The sequence below is a fragment of the Xyrauchen texanus genome, chromosome 30, assembly GCF_025860055.1.
Source record: "Xyrauchen texanus isolate HMW12.3.18 chromosome 30, RBS_HiC_50CHRs, whole genome shotgun sequence".
Taxonomy (NCBI): Eukaryota; Metazoa; Chordata; class Actinopteri; order Cypriniformes; family Catostomidae; genus Xyrauchen; species Xyrauchen texanus.
In genome coordinates this window covers 34,137,382-34,154,896 of record NC_068305.1, presented here as the reverse complement: position 1 = coordinate 34,154,896, position 17,515 = coordinate 34,137,382, and the positions used below count along the sequence as shown (strand labels likewise).

General features: G+C 36.3%; 1 pseudogene; it reads left to right on the top strand.

Moving 5' to 3' along the window:
- On the top strand, positions 1–9,242 carry LOC127623944 (acid sphingomyelinase-like phosphodiesterase 3a; annotated as a pseudogene).
- Positions 9,243–17,515: the final 8,273 nt, after the last annotated feature.

Below are 17,515 nucleotides of genomic sequence, written 5' to 3'. Positions count from 1 at the left end.
ATGAGGGTAAATGGTGAGAGAATTTTAATTTTTTTGGGTGAACTATTCCTTTTATGATTAAATTGAATTGCTTTTTAACTTAAGCAAATACAATTACAGGGTCAGTTCTTCTCACAGCTGACATATATTTTTGCCCTGGGCAACCATGACCACTGGCCACAGGTATTTCATATCTCAAGACAACAACTACAGTTCTTTGCAAGGAATTCTAGCCTATGCACAATTCAGTGGTTAAATAAAAGGCAAATGTTGCAGGCTGTTAGAAATGGAATAGAAAAATACTGCTTAGTGCAGAATATACACTGAATATGTAATACAAAATATGTATTTAAAATCATATCATCTGAAACAGTACGTATTATGCAGCAATAAACATTTCAAACAGTACTATGTTACATGACCTCATAACATTGCATTCAGTGAGTGGCAAAGTGGTAATTTACTCACCCACATGCCATCCCAGATGTGTATGACTTTCTGCAGAACATAAAGCTTTTTTAAAGAACATTTCAGCCCTGTTAGTCCTCCTAATGCATGGTGGACAGAACTTTGAAGGCACGAAAATTAATCCTTAAGACTTCAGTAGTTAAATTAATATGTTCTGAAGTGATACGATAGGTGTAGACGAGAAACTGATCAATATATAAGTCCTTTTTCGACTGTAAATCTATACTTTCACTTTCACATTCAGCCACCTACTGGTTGGGGTGGGTCGAAGGTGGAGATTGATAGTAAAAAAGGACTTATACCCACCCATACCTATAATATTGCTTCAGAAGATATGGATTTAACCACTTGTTTCTTAGGGATTACTTTTATGCCATTTTTGGACCTTTTGAGTTCTTGTCACCACTCACTTGTATTGTGAGGAACTATAAAGCTGAGATATTCTTCTGAAAATCTTTATTTGTGTTCTGCAGAAGAAAGAAAGTCCCACATCAGGGATGGCATGAGGGTGAGTAATTGTAATTGTAATTTTTCCCTTTAATTACATTAATTGCATTATGCTTCCATCTCGTTTGTGGGTTCCCCCTTCTCAAAATCCCAATTTAACCCCTGATTGTATAGTATTTCACCCAAAAATGAAAAATATATTCATTTAAATTCATTTGCACAACCTCATGTTGTTCCAAACCTGTATGTTTGGCATAGTGTTAGTCTCATTACCATTCATTTTCATGTAATTTTTTTCCAAACCATGAAAGTGAATGGTGACTGAGTTAAAGATATGAGAAAAGAAGATGTTAAAATCCATGTATGATGTTACCGCTTATTCATTTGTGGAAATGCTAATGGTCAAGTCAAGTACATCGCATTGTGCAAAACAGTATTTGTCCTTGTATGCTCTGTCGAATGCTGCCCATTTTTTCAAATGTCGTAGTTTATTCAGGAATTTGATGGCATGAATTAAAAAAATGTGCATACTGAGGACTGTATGCATACTGCAGTGCACTAAGTTATATGATAATATTCTGTTCCAAATGTAGCCTTAGTTCTCAAAAATCTCTTATGCTGTATTGTCACTTTATTTTTTAACAGAATAATAAAAAATTTTTAGGATCAGTTACTGGCATCAGCAAATCTGTATCATAATGCCGTAGCCAAACTCTGGTCCCCATGGTTAAGCCCAGCAGCCATAGCTACTTTACAGAAAGGTAACTGCTGTTAAGAAAGACATGCTTTTACATGAACAACAATAATGCTTCTACTAAGAGATAAAAATCTTGATCAGATAGCTTATGGAACTGTAGCCTGTTAACCTAACATATCATGCGTTGTAAAAATGGTCCCAGCTGCTGATTGGCCAGCATAGTTAGAGTTGTGCTAAAATAAAGCAGTAAACCATAAGAGGCTGTGCATTACAGTTATTTTATCACAATGAAGGGGCGTTTGCAGAGGGCTTAACACATTTTTATCCCTGTAAAATCATTGTAACACACAGACTCCTATGGCTTATTGATTTTATAAAATGGCAGCGACAGCAAAATGATAAATGACAAAATGTTTAAGAAGCAATTAAATGTATTACTAAAAATAATGTAAATAAATTAGGGCTGTCAATCGATTAAAATTTTTAATCAAATTAATGAAATGGTGTCCCGATTAATTAATCGTAATTAATCGCATTTAATCGCATATACAAATATTTGCTGAGAAAGCCCCTCATATAACTATAATTCAATATTAATTATGAAATAATGATACATAGTTATCTTTAAATATAAAAAAATTATATATATATATATATATATATATATATATATATATATATATATATACTTAGAACACATCTTGAGATTCCTTAGTTCAATTTTGCGCTCCAGCAAGTTTTTTGAACGTAAGAACGTAACGCGTGTTTGTGTTAGTGATGTGCGGATCGATACTAAAGTATCGATATTTACGATCCCAACGTCTCCTGCTCTAGTATCGATTCTCATGTAAAAGATCGATATTTAAACTCAGTAATTTGGAGTGAGTGTTTATGTTATCATAAGTAACTTGCTGTCAGCAGAAAAGTCTAATTATATCCGGTTAGGGGAAGGAACTACTTCTCCTTCCGCCGGTCGGTCAGTTGTGTGTGCACTGCGGCTCTGTGACGGAGCCGGCCGCTGCAGCTTTAATTTCCCGCTACGAAGACTGTGTGTTCAGACTGCAAACAGAGTGACTATGGCTGACCGCAAAAGGAGTCATGTCTGGCTGTATTTTAGCTGTACAGACAGCAGTGACGCTATGTGTGATGTGTGTGGAAAGACAGTGAAATACAGTGGTAACACTACAAACCTCGCTAAACATTTGAGGTTAAATCATAAGAGTGAATATGATGATATAATGAAGCGGCGGTCTGAGGAGGAGGTCCAGGGTGAGAAGACGCAAGGTGCTAGGGCAAGACAGACTTCAATCAGTGAGTCATTTGGCCGCAGCGGCAGAAGTTATCCAGGTACAGAGAGATAGCGTGATAGTCACATTATCACTGACTGTGGGAAAGTTATTCACGTCTGTTAAGGCTTTAGTTTTTTAATGTTAAAGAGTTCCCCGGAATCCCAGCATTTTTACAACAAGCTAACAGAAAGCAGTTTGTTCAAATAGAAAATACTAGTGAAACATGAAGTAAGCTATCCTAATGAAATAAATGCAACAATGAGTAGCTTTCCCGAGATCAGTGCTAAGAGTGTATTGAGAGAGGCTGCATATAGCCCATATTTAAAACTAATAGAATTTTTAGAGGGATCTCTTTCATCCCCCTGGCCAGCATACTGTACAACAACTCATGGCAGGGAGGACAATAGACAAAATAACAATTTCTACCTCCTTCTGTACTCTTTACTTCCATCTACACTCCATTTGCACTGCTTACTGTGACTAAACCTATATTAAAAATCAAATTAACTTATAACATAGTAATGTATGTATGTTTCATATGTTACTGTGCAGAGCGGATGTTTTCAAAGGCAGGGGAGGTAGTGAGCAAAAAACGGAACAAACTCAAGGGGAAAACTGTAAACATGCTCTTATTCCTAAACAAAAACCTGTGAATAAGGACAGTTTTCAGAACAGGCTCAGGTTTAACATTTTCAGGGGAGCCTAATTTACTTTTTTGTAAACATTGTTTTGTAAAAAAAAAATTTAGGTAGGCTACTGATTTTCAAGGGTGCCTGATTTACATGTGTTGTAAAGAACAGCATTTATTTTGTGACAAGGTTAAGAGACACATTTTTTTTTTAGTTGTGTGTAATTTTCAACCTGTTTCAAGTCTCTGAGATTTTCTTTATAATTAAATAATATGAGAGCAGTTTATTGTCTTGTCATTATGCAGCTATAATTTGGAATTGGTAAGCCTACAGCCTACTTTTTTACTTTACTTAAAACTAGTTGTCACATCACACTACAAATAAAATACGTAAAAAGTATTGGTATTGGTATCGGTATCGGCAATACCAGCCTTGGTATTACTTGGTATCGGATCGAATAGGAATTAAGTGGTATCGCACATCACTAGTTTGTGTTGTGCGGCCTACAGAAGGGTTGTTTTGTTCACTGTATAAACTACACGTTGCCCATACAGCTGAAGTTTCACTTACTGCCCTCTGGTGTAAACAGGTGGTACTACAAGCTTGCATTTCTCAGAAATCTTCCTTATAACGGTCTGTGGGCATTACGATTAATTACGTAATTTTTTTTAATGTGTTATTTTTAATTAAATGAATCACACTGAATTAAAACGTTTAATCAACAGCCCTAAAATAAACATTTGTCTGCCAAGTAATATAGTTATATAGAATGTTCCGGGTTTAATACAAATTAAGCTCAATCGACAGCATTTGTGGCATAATGTTATTACCACGAAAATAATTTTCAACTCATCCCTCCTTTTCTTTAATAAAAGCAAAAATTGAGGTTACAGTGAGGCACTATGAATGGGGCCAAATTTTTAGAGGGTTTAAAGGCAAACATATTAATCTTATAATTATATAAAAGCACTTTTGTGTTTTTTGAGCTGTAGTATTGTTTAAATTGTAATTTTTACAGTCGTTTTAGGGCTATAGAGATTGTTGGCATTGCATTGTAATGGAAACAAAGTTATAAAATTTGGTATAACTTGACACAGAAAAGGTAAGTAAGCGATTTTATCACACTAAAATCATGCTAACACGCATATTGTGGCTATACTTTTAAAACAGTGAGTATTTTAATGTTTACGTATTGGCCCCCATTCACTTCCATTGTAAGTGCCTTTTATGGAATGGAATTATGCCACAAATACTGTCCATTGAGCTTAACTTGTCTTGTACCCAGAATATTCATTTAGCTTTCCTAACTCTATGCTGTTTGCAGTTGCTACAGTAGGTGACACAGGAACTTGGTGCATTGAAACAGATTGTGCTACGCCAGGTGTACGTTTATAGTCATTTTACAGTTGTTGAGGAAGGAATGCGTGTAATAACTTAGCTTAAAATAAAGTTTTAATGAAAATCTATGATATTTAACATTTTTATAAAGTAGTAAGGGTTTTATAAAAGCAGGCAAATGTGTTGCAGGCACTACTATTGAGTACTGTACACAATAGACATATAACAATAGTGAGAGGAGGATGGTATAGTACTGTATGTTATTCCAAACATCGCCTTTTTTACTCAATAAGCTAATGTTCTTGTTTGCATGAAGGAGGCTTTTACTCCATTGTGATCAAACCGGACCTTCAACTGGTGAGTCTCCACAAATCTGTACTATGGTCCTAATGAAGTGACAGTGAATATGAGTGACCCCACTGGGCAGTTTCAGTGGGAAATCATGGAGAAGGTATTGAGTCTGCAAATTACTAGAGCTGACAGGCATTTAATATTAGAAAGAGCCATGTGGACTGATCACATGGGGCCATATAATAACATACTGTAAATTAACAGATGCATAGTGGTACCTCTATGTAAGTGATGTCAGCACAGTGTGGGTGAAAACTGACATTAAATTGTCTTTTTTTCCTCTAAGGTCTATGCAATTGCTCATGTCCCCATCGGCTATCTGCCTTGTGCCAAAAATACAACAGCTATCCGAGAAAGCCACAATGAGCAGCTTGTGAATATATTTTGCAACTACAGTGATATCTTTCAGGGTCAATTCTATGGTCAAACTCACAGAGACAGTATAATGGTTCTGCTGAGTCATCAAGGTAATAAAACTGTCTCAAAACTGACACAGTGTTTACACTTTTCATGGAAATCAATGTGGAAACTCAGCAAAAAAGAAACTTCAGCAAAATGTAAATATTTGTATGAACATAAAAATATTCAACAACTAAGACATAAACTGAATAAGTTTCACAGACATGTGACTAACAGAAATGGAATAATGTGTCCCTGAACAAAGGAGGGGTCAAAATTAATAGTCAGTATCTGGTGTGGCACCAGCTGCATTAAGTACTGCAGTGCATCTCCTCCTCATGGACTGCACCAGATTTACCAGTTCTTGCTGTGAGATTTTACTCCACTCTTCCACCAAGGCACTTGCAATTCCCGGACATTTCTGGGGGGAATGGCCCTAGTCCTCATCCTCCGATCCAACAGGTCCCATAGGTGCTCAATGGGATTGATATCCGGGCTCTTCACTGGCCATGGCAGAATACTGACATCCCTGTCTTGCAGGAAATCCAGCACAGAATGAGCAGTATGGCTGGTGGCATTGTTATGCTGGAGGGTCATGTCAGGATGAGCCTGCAGGAAGGGTACCACATGAGGGAGGAGAACATCTTCCCTGTAACGCACAGCTTTGAAATTGCCTGCAATGACAACAAGCTCAGTCCGATGATGCTGTGACACACCACCCCAGACCATAATGGACCCTCCACCTCCAAATTGATCCCGCTCCAGAGTACAGGCCTCGGTTTAATGCTCATTCCTTCAACAATAAACACAAGTCTGACCATCACCCCTGGTGAGACAAAACCGCGACTCGTCAGTGAAGAGCACTTTTTGCCAGTCCTGTCTGGTCCAGCGAAGGTGGGTTTGTGCCCATAGGCGACGTTGTTGCCGGTGATGTCTGGTAAGGACTTGCCTTACAGCGGGCCTACAAGCCCTCATTCCAGTCTCTCTCAGCCTATTGCGGACAGTCTGAGTACTGATGGAGGGATTATGCATTTCTGGTGTAACTCAGGCAGATGTTGTTGCCATCCGGTACCTGTCCCACAGGTGTGATATTCAGATGTACCGATCCTGTGCAGGTGTTGTTGCATGTGGTCTGATCAGCTGTCCTTCCTGTTTCCCTGTAGCGCTGTCTTAGGCGTCTCACTGTACGAACATTGCAATTTATTGCCCTGGCCACATTTGCAGTACTCATGCCTCCATGCAGATGAGCAGGGACCCTGGGCATCTTTCTTTTGGTGTCTTTCAGAGACAATAGAAAGGTTTCTTTAGTGTCCTAAGTTTTTGTAACTGTGACCTTAATTGCCAACCGTCTGTAAGCTGTTAGTGTCTTAACGACTGTTCCACAGATGCATGTTCACTAATTGTTTATGGTTCATTGAACAAGCATTGTTTTAACACTTTACAATAAAGATCTGTAAAGTTATTTGGATTTTTACTAAATTATCTTTAAAATACAGTGTCCTGAAAAAGGGACGTTCTCTATATTAAAGGAATATTTCACCCCAAAATGTAAATTCTCTCATCATTTACTCACCCTCATAACATCCCAGATGTGTATGACTTTCTTTCTTCTGAATAACTCAAATTTAGATTTCGGAAGAATATCTCAGCTCTGTTGGTCCATTCAATGCAAGTGAATGGTGACCAAATATATGAAGCTCAAAAAAGGACATAAAGGCAGCATAAACATAATCCATAAATCTCCAGTGGTTTAATCCATTTCTTCTGAAGCGATCATGGATTTAATCACTGGAGTCTTATGGATCACTTTTATGCTGATTTTTTATGCTTTTTGAATCTTCAAAGTTCTGGCCACTATTCACTTTCAGTATGAGGACCAACAGAGCTATCCTTCTAAAAATCTTAATTTGTGTTCTGCTGAAGAAAGAAAGTCATACACATCTGGGATGGCATGAAGGTGAGTAAATGGTTTTAATTTTTGGGTGAACTATTCCTTTATAGCGTAAGAGAAATTTTAACATAGAAAAAATTACACACTCCACCTTTAACATTGTGATTCACCACCATTGGATTACCTACAAATCATGAGGTTGTTTAGACGTATTACTTCACCTGTTCATCTTGGCAGTGAGACTGCAACTCACAACTTGCTTTAATTTTGCATATCCATGTACATTTCCTATAATCCTTTAGTGTATTATTTTAAGAATGTCACAAAGCCCTGTTCCCCTTGCCCCCTTGCCCTGTTCCCCTTGCCACAAGTTTGCATGCTGTCATAACTACTTTAAATGCTGATTCATGTACTATTGATACATTTATTCAAGAGGAACCAGTGAACTCCATATTTGTCACACCTGCTCTCACAACTATTAAAAGTGTATTTGAGTCATATTCGAACAATCTAGCCCTCTGTGCATTTCTTTACAACCCACAGGATTATGGTTTACTGGTAAGTCTGGTACCAAGTAGTAGCACACTGCTTTGATTTACTACTAGTATATTTTTCCTTAGAATTAATGTTTTTGAATTCAAATAAAGTGTCTTTTTAAGTCTATATTATAGTTTATTGAATGGGTTGAAGCTGAATATCTTGGTGTAGAAGTCTGTTATCGTTTACTCCCCTCCATGTCATTTTAAACCTGTATGGCTTTCTTTCTCCTGCAGAACACAATAAGAGAAATTTTGGAGAATTTCGTTTCCATGTAATAGGAATAAATGGTGACTGAAGTTATCAACGCTCAATAAGAAAGCAAAATCATCATAAAAGAATTATAACAGTAATCGACATGACTCATGCTTTATATTCTGTCTTCTGAAGCCATACAGTGGCTTTATGTGAGGATAAGACCCAAATTTATGTAATTATTCACTGAAAATCTTGACATCTGTCCTAGCTCTTCATGGCGCGTTCTTTAGACTAGTTCTTCGTTCTTGAATGCAGCCAAAATAATGCAAGTGCTATGAAAGTACAAATTTTAAGTGTGAATCAGGGTGAACAAACTTCTATAGTCACCATTAGTTTCAATTGCATTGAAAGAAAATTACCACAACATTCTCCAAATCATAAGGGTGAGTACATAATGACAGGGTTTTTCCTTTAACTGTCCCTTTAAATCCAATAGATAAGAAAATGGTCTTTTGGTAAAAGGTCATCACCGCACCACCACTGTTTCTCTTCCCAAAGCAAATCCTGATTCTGAATGATTAATGATGGAGTCATTAATTACATGGTCATTAATTACAGTTCTAATTACATGGTGTGTTTTAATCAAGGTGCCAGCTTGAAGCATGGCTCTTTCCCTGCATCCCTTCTAATAATCACTCTCTTTGTCTTTAAAGGATATTTGGCAGTTCAATTTAAATCTCACAGAAGGAAACCTGGAAAAAAGGTCAGAGTGGAAGTTGGAATACATTATGACTGAGGCTTTTGATAGTGACAACATTCAGCCCCACGACTTGCATGAACCTTGCAAAGCCTTTGAGAAGTATTTTAACCATTGTATGGTGAGCTACAACCTAACTGCAACATGTGAGGTGGAATGCAATATGGTTCAGGTGTGTGCTGTGCATTTTTTCGAGAGGCCTACAAGCAGTATATTGCAAATGCAGGCAGATGGTCAAAGTGGGCTGATGTTACAGTTCTGATTACAGTTCTTGATTTAATTGTTTTTGCATTTGATAAAGCTTTATTTTATATATATATATATATAAAATATATAATAAAAAGTAAATTTTTTTTTACTTTTTATTTCTTAATGGAAATCAGGGAACTTTTTTATATTTATATATTTATATTTATGCATATGGCAGACTCTTTTATCCAAAGCGACTTAAAGTGCACTTATTACAGGGACAATCCCCCCAGAGCAACCTGGAGTTAAGTGTCTTTCTCAAGGACACAATGGTGGTGGCTGTGGGGATAGAACCAGCAACCTTCTGATCACGGTTATGTGCTTTAGCCCACTACGCCACCACCACTCAATTCTTCATTATTATTTTTAATAATAATAATACTGCTAATAATAAAATGTCCAAGTCAGCAAAATCTAAAGAAAAGAACTAGATTATTATAATTATATTGTATACTTAAAATAAGTCTATTTCATGTTTTTAAAAAAATTATAAAAAAAAAAATGTTCATGGTAATTAAACACTTTCCCCCCCAAATTCTGATTACTGTAATACGTCTGGATGTGTTTTTGTAATATCCATTATTGTCAACTGTGATTTTCATTAGATTCTCATTACTGTTATCCAGTAATATTTTACTGTATTTCAGTAAAGCTATGACTGTAATCGTTTTTTTTATTTAAATCAGCATAAAGGCAGCAACAAAAACTACCGTAATGAATGATTATTGCAAAATGCAATCTTTTAAAGTGATAATTATGATTTTTTTTTTTTTTTAAACAAGATAATTAGAGTGAGGGGGTGAGGAGATGTGTTTAATTGTCAGGAAATTCTTTTCTCACAATGTAACAATTCAGAATTTATATGTTTTATATTCTTTAAGCTATTTTTTTTTATTCTTTTTGTTGTTGTTTTTTACGGTAAACTATGGCCCATATGTTATTGACAGTTTTAAAAAAATCTGTTACTAATTCAATGCACTTTACAAACATTATCTTTTTTTAAATGACTAATCCATTTTATACTTAAAGGGGTCATGACATGAGAAACCAAATTTGCCTTGATCTTTTGGTATATAAGAGGTCTTTGTATCATTAAAACGTCCTGCAAGTTTAATATTTTAAGACGTCCTCCCCATTCTAAACGAATCATTTATTTAATCAAGTTCAAAATACAGCTCGTTCTGGATTCATGGTTAGAAGTGACGTGTCGGTTAGAAGTGACGTAACAGCGTTTGCATATGACCGCCTCCAGCACAAGATAACTACGCTTTAAGCGCAAGACAATTACGCTCATTTCGTATCGCCGTGCGCCTCACAAGTGTTCAGTCGATGGACAGCGAGCTCTGACAGAGACTACTTGTGCACAGGAAAATTACGATGCCACACAGATGTGCTGTTCCTGGCTGTGGTCAAACAAAACCTCTGAATAAGCTGCCGAAAGATCCAGGCGTCAGGGAAAAATGGATGCAGTTTATTTTTTGCGGACGTCCCAGTCACGGCAGTGTTAACTTAAGCGTTTGTTCTGTACATTTTAAGGATGACTGTTTTGAGAACAAATCTCAATATGATGCTGGCTTTGCCAGAAAACTGTTGCTCAAAGATAAGTCCGTGCCGACTATTCTGGGAACAACGACGACGCAAACTGTAAGTAATCTATTTTAAACTTTAAACTACTTTTTAAAGCACAATTTCATTCATTATGAATAATCACAGTGTTTTTACTTAGTTTACTTGCATATTGTTCTGGCTGGGGCGTCAATAATTGATACATAGGCACTGACGTTAGCCAATCATAACAGTGGGCGTTAACACTGAAGTCTTAAATGGAAAACGCCCCCAAAACAGACTGTTTGAATCAGAGGATGAGAAACAGGGTGGGAAAAGGTCATAAATCACTAGATTTAAAAAGTTTTTCTTAAAAAAAAATATATTAATACTATAATTGCACCTAAGGGAACATAATAATACAATAAAAAAACCCATGTCATGACCCCTTTAATTGCATCTGAAGTTACTCATTAATTTTACAAACTTGTTTTTCATCATTGCAAATCCTGTGCTGCTACAAATGACAAATGACAATTCTTATGATTTAACTGGGACAGTTATCTGTTTGGGTGAATGCAGTCAATTTAATTGCATAAAAAAAAACATTAAAAGGTTGACAGCTGTTGCAAGATATTTCTTGTTTTTGTACTTTTTTACTAATCCTCCTGAATGTAAACATCAATAATTTAGTTTTAGGTTAAAGTTAGTGTTTTACCTACAATTTGATGTAATCTGTCATTCTTCATTTTATTTGTCTAGCTATAAGAGTGGTCTCCTGTTAAACTTCATTAAATTGCTTCAATGTTGGACATGGAACTAGAGATGACAGATCACCTCTGTATACCACTCAGAGGCCCCTTTCACACTTACTGTATACCTCACACTGGGCTCCGTTGAGGTCTTATGAAATGTTCACTAGTTTATTTGTGTGGAGCTCCTCCATATGTGGTCATTGGCATTCAAGTGCTACATTGCTTTTGATTACTCACAATGGCTTATAGAAGGATCATGGAGCCAGAATAAAAGTTTGACACGGACATAAAGGGGGCGCCGTGGTAACTCTGGCAGGTTGCTTTAATGACCGGATGAGATGCTCTAATGAACATTCATCAGTGGTCTGCCAATCATGTTCCTCTGGTTTCCCCATAGAGACTCATCTGTAACAGGGACGGGTCAATATTTGCCCTGCCACTCTGGCGGTGCTCAAAGAGGAATGGCTTTTTTCAGTATGGGTCACACAGGGCTGTGCTGATGTCGACCAAAGTTTGACAGACACATAAATCTTGGAAAGCTTTGTCACCCTTCTTGGATTGGTGAGCAAAAGACATTGCTCTACCTTGCCCTGCAACGGAGAGTGTTTCGAATGCTGAGTTCAGTTTGGTCCCAATTGTTACCCTTTTGGGATAATCTAAGTCATCTAATTATTATCCCAAAATATACCTGACAGGACGGTCAGGGCCCCGATGCAGAGAGGGGTGTCTTCATCGCTGCATGGCTACTTAAGAAATAAATAATTAAACATACATGACATGGTGATTTGAGCTGAAATTACATTATTATATGAGAAGAGACCACAGAGTCTCCAGAAACGGGTGAATAGTTCCGTAAGGTGTCTATATTTCAAAAATGTATTTCTGACTGCTTATTATCCCACTTATTACTTGCCAAATTAATACATTAATGGACATAAAAGATTCATTTGACTTGAAATGTATTAGCTTAATTGTAAAGATTTCAGAGTGGTATGAGAAGTATAAAAGCTGACTTTCAAGATGACTCTTTGATATATTCCATGATACACATTTCGTATCCATTTTTACCACCTTTATGTCCTTTGTTGTAACTATATTAGAGACCCCAGAGTCTAACAATAACAAATTATGCACTGGCACATTAGCTATTGCTGTTACATATATTCATCTGGAATGCAGTCCTGTGTCTACTTTAAAAGTTAAATAGCTGTAACATGATAGGTCAATGTTAGAGACTGGCATGGGTCAACACAGAACTGATTACAAAGCCTCATTATGCTTGACCAAACCATCATCAGAGCTTGTACGGTCTTCAAACCGTTGCTTTGATGGGCTTGCTTAACCTACTGTGCTATTTAAGCTGTGGATTACCATCCTGATTGTGTATCCATGGCAGCCCACAGGGAATTGAAATTCATGGAATATTCTGGTGAATTTTTTGCATTGAGGCAGTGGCGGAGTGAAAATACTTTGAAAAGTGGAGATTACAAATCAGTCGATTAAATTCAGGGCAGAAATTATTCAAGAGCTCTTGACCAGATGTTTTCATTTACATAAGTATCTATAACCCAACATGTTTCATCCACTCTACATCAGAATTGCTACATCCACGAGAATCTGGATGTTACAAATTAAGCCTGCTTTCCAATTTGCATACTTGGGTGCTAAAATTATATCTCTGTGATGAGAAAGTTCACACTTTTCAATTTAGTGTAGAGTGTGTAGCATACCAGTATTAGGACATATAGTTGAAGTCAGAAGTTTACATACACATTTAGGTGGCAGTCATTAAAACACTACTCCACAGATTTAATATTAGCAAACTATAGTTTTGGCAAGTCGTTTAAAAAAACATCTACTTTGTGCATGACAACAAGTACTTTTTCCAACAATTCTTTACAGACCGATTGTTTCACTTTTAATTGACCATATCATAATTCCAGTAGGTCAGAAGTTTACATACACTAAGTTAACTGTGCCTTTAAGCAGCTTGGAAAATTCCAGACAATTAGCTTCTGATAGGAGGTGTACTGAATTGGAGGTTTACCTGTGGATGTATTTTAATCTACCTTCAAACTCAGTGCCACTTTGCTTGACATCATGGGAAAATCAAAATAAATCAGCCAAGACCTCAGAAAAAATTGGGGACCTCCACAAATATGGTTCATCCTTGGGAGAAATTTCCAAATGCATGAAGGTACCCACGTTCATCTGTACAAACAATAGTACGCAAGTATAAACACCATGGGACCACGCAGCCATCATACTGCTCAGGAAGGAGACGCATTCTGTCTCCTAGAGATGAACGTAGTTTGGTGCAAAAAGTGCAAATCAATCACATAACAACAGCAAAGGACCTTGTGAAGATGCTGGAGGAAGGAGGTAGACAAGTATCTATATCCACAGTAAAACGGGTCCAGCAAGGAAGAAGCCACTGCTCCAAAACCGCCATAAAAAAGGCAGATTTCAGTTTGAAACTGCACATGGGGACAAAGATCTTGATCTAGAAATGTAAACCGTCACTCTTCCATTGCGCAAGAAGTTGTTGGAAATATTAGCTAATAAAGTATGCGTGGATGCCCACTTAAAAATTCCAATGGATCCATCTAGACACCTTTTGTTTATTATTTTTTAACGTACTATGATTTGAGAAACACTAATTCTTACTTTGCATGCTATTTGCTGTAGGATGGATAATGTGTGAACTTGGATGCTGTGCCTGTGTGAGATGTCTTTAATTTCAGTAAATTTTTACTTAAATGTTAAAACGTTTGTTCAGATACTTAGTTTAAGTGAGTTTAAGACACAGAACATTTTGAGTAATCTCTCAAACATGTTCCCAGAAGTCCCTGTGTGTTTTTTGTAATGAAATAATTTTGTTCTTGATGAAGTTTGATTTGTCAACCTTTTCTTCCTAACAAAGATCTCCTTTACAGTTGATTGATTTACAAACACTTTGCAAATGTAAAATAATTTATTATTTAACGCATGCTGATTAGACATCTCTAATCAGCATGCATTACTTATGGTTTGCCATCAAATTCAGTATAAAAGAAGAGTGAATGCTCTTGAGGAAAATCAGACAGGTTTCTTTCCTGGTCTTATCCTGTACTTCTGTTTTGTTAGCTGATGATTAAGCCTGCTATAAAATCTTTTTAATTTCATTTGTCTGACTTCTCATAGAAACCAATCAGCTTTTAAAAGCAGCATGAGATTAAAACAGGACAGAGTCCCATCTAGTCTTCTTGAGGTCATCCACTGCTGAAAGTCTTGCAGTAGTCTTTATTTATTAATAAAGACCATCTGTCCATGTCCATGTCCTTGTATGCTTTTATGGCACTGGATTTAGAAATTAAAATGTTCACTGGATTTATAATAAATGTTGGTGAATAATACATTTTATATTTAATAAAAGAATGTATTGTTCTTGTTCAGAGTATATAATCATAATTTACCCACCCACTTGTCTTTCCAAAATCATATGATTTTCTAACATTAAACACGCTCCTCTATTGCATACACTAAAAGTAGATGGGGACCAGGGGCTCTCAAATTCAAAACTGATCAACACCATTCAAACATCATATAAAATAGCCCATATAACTCATGCACCATAGTCCAAGTCTTATAAACTACATGATAGCTTTGTGTGAAAGACTAGACTGAAATTTAAATCATTATTCAGTGAAAATCTTGTTTGACAGATGTGGTCACCATTCACTCTTACTGTATGGAAAACAGCAGCTTGGACTTACTGTTGTACAGTAAACACCTCTTCTTGTGTTCCATAGAATAAAAAGGCACGTGTTTTATAAGACATGAAGGTAAGTAAATGATGACAGCATTTTAATATTTGGATGAACTATCCCTTTAAATGGTGGTCTAAGACTTTTTGATGTGCACACTCAACACAAAATCCCATACTGCAAGTCATTTCTCATTCCATTTTTAATTATTTGGTGTAATTCAGAAATTTGCATTCAGGATCTGTCTGCTCAACATGATTTAAAGACCTGATCCCAAGTCAATAGAGCCCATCACCAATTTTCTATAATATTCTGTTCCCAAGATATATCTTGAGTTTCTACTTTAATATAAGTCTATGGGATTTTTTTTATATATATATATTTTTTGCACCGTATTATCATCTACCAGGCAAAGCACATACGTCTGATTGCTTAGAGAAATTTCAGCACACCCCTCCTCAATAAGCCACATGCTTTTAGGTATCATTCATGTTGATAGCACAAGGGGAGCAATAATAATAATGATGCTTTGCATAGAAAGCTCTATATGATGGGCAATGAGCCAGGTACAAACTAATTTTTGAGGAAAGCATTAATGATTAAATATAAAAATGAGGGTGGGCAGACATGGGAAGGGAGACTTCAGTGGGAACAGGAATTATGGGAGCACACCCAACTGTGTGTTTACTTTGGTTTCATGCCTGAGTGGCATTTAATGAACCCAAATGAGTGTCTGACATTATTATTCCATATGTGGGCAGCAGTAATACTTTTCAAACTTTATTAAATCCTAAACTGATTGTTCTCCCATGCCTTTGTGAGGCAAGAATAGGTCGGCATCTCTGGAGCCAATGGAATTTCACTTTGGGCATGACATCAGCATCAGATGATGCATATGCCAAGGACTTAAAAAGCTTTTGATTGCTGAAAGCAATGGAAATGCGACAAAGCTTTTATTAGACCTTGAGATATCCTGCCGGACAACTCAATACAATGTGTAAAAAAAGGAAGAAATTATTTTGTCTGAGTCTGTTTTTACTCAAAATGTAGCCTTTATGTCCCTGACAGTGACTGCAACTGTGTTCTGTTACCAAATAAAATCATCCCACTTGTTCTAATATTGCAATATAGCTGCAGATGCAAAAATGAATGTGGTAAAAATGTGTGGAATTAATACAAAATGCTAAGATAATTTGAATGTACTTTTATTAATAACGTCATGTTGTAACTCAAATCTATACTTTACAAGATTCAAAATATAATACTTTTATTTTTCACTGGATCTCTTTTTGGATCTGAAGATGTAGTCAGTGAAAATACGGCTTTATGTCCAACTCTGATATGTAATATGCCACCACAAAAAAGGGACCTTATTATTACTATGCTGGGTTTAGAGATCTGTTCTCTGAATATATCTCAAATCATATGAATTTGAGTGAAAACTTTTTGTTAGATATCCGCAGATGTGCAGGGCTTGCCACTGAGGGCATGAACTCTTTGATCACAGCACAGCTCAGGATTTACAATGATGGCTTATTCCACATGGTCAGGTCTGCACTCACATCACCTTCTCCACAGGTGATCTAGAGGTGGAGGTTATGATACTTTTACAATGATATGAAGAGACAATTTGGCTCATTACACTTTGACCTATTTGTCTCACCCCTGATTCTTTCTTCCATAGCACTGTTGTACCCATCAAATAAAATATGATGGCATTATGATAGAGTATATGCCTAGTTTATGACTCCAAACTCATTTCAGAAAGATTGTTCTACAGCTTCACTTTGACCCTTCTCATGTCTTCTCATTTCCATATAAGTTAAGAGATTCATTCTGAGTTTTACAATGCTTTATTGTTCAATGACAACAGTTATACAGGAGTAGTTATACAGTTATATAAGTTGACATAAGCAACTATTGGATTAGCTGCTTTGTTTTCTTACATTCACATAATGTAAAAGCACTACTGTATCACAATACTGCCATCATCTGGTAAAGTAGACTTAAAACAATCCATCAAGACTTTTTGATTATTGCATAGTAAAGGCCTAAAAGTAATTTTCTGAATGAAGGCTTTAAATGCAGTAAAAGCACATATTTTGATCATTTTTGGTTTTAAAAGATAAATGTTTTTTTAAGTTCACACAGTACTAGACAAGCACTGTGCTTACATTGCAAGCAATTTGCCTGTTTCAGTCATCTTTTCTTTCTTTTTTTTTTTGCGCTGTCTCAAAGAA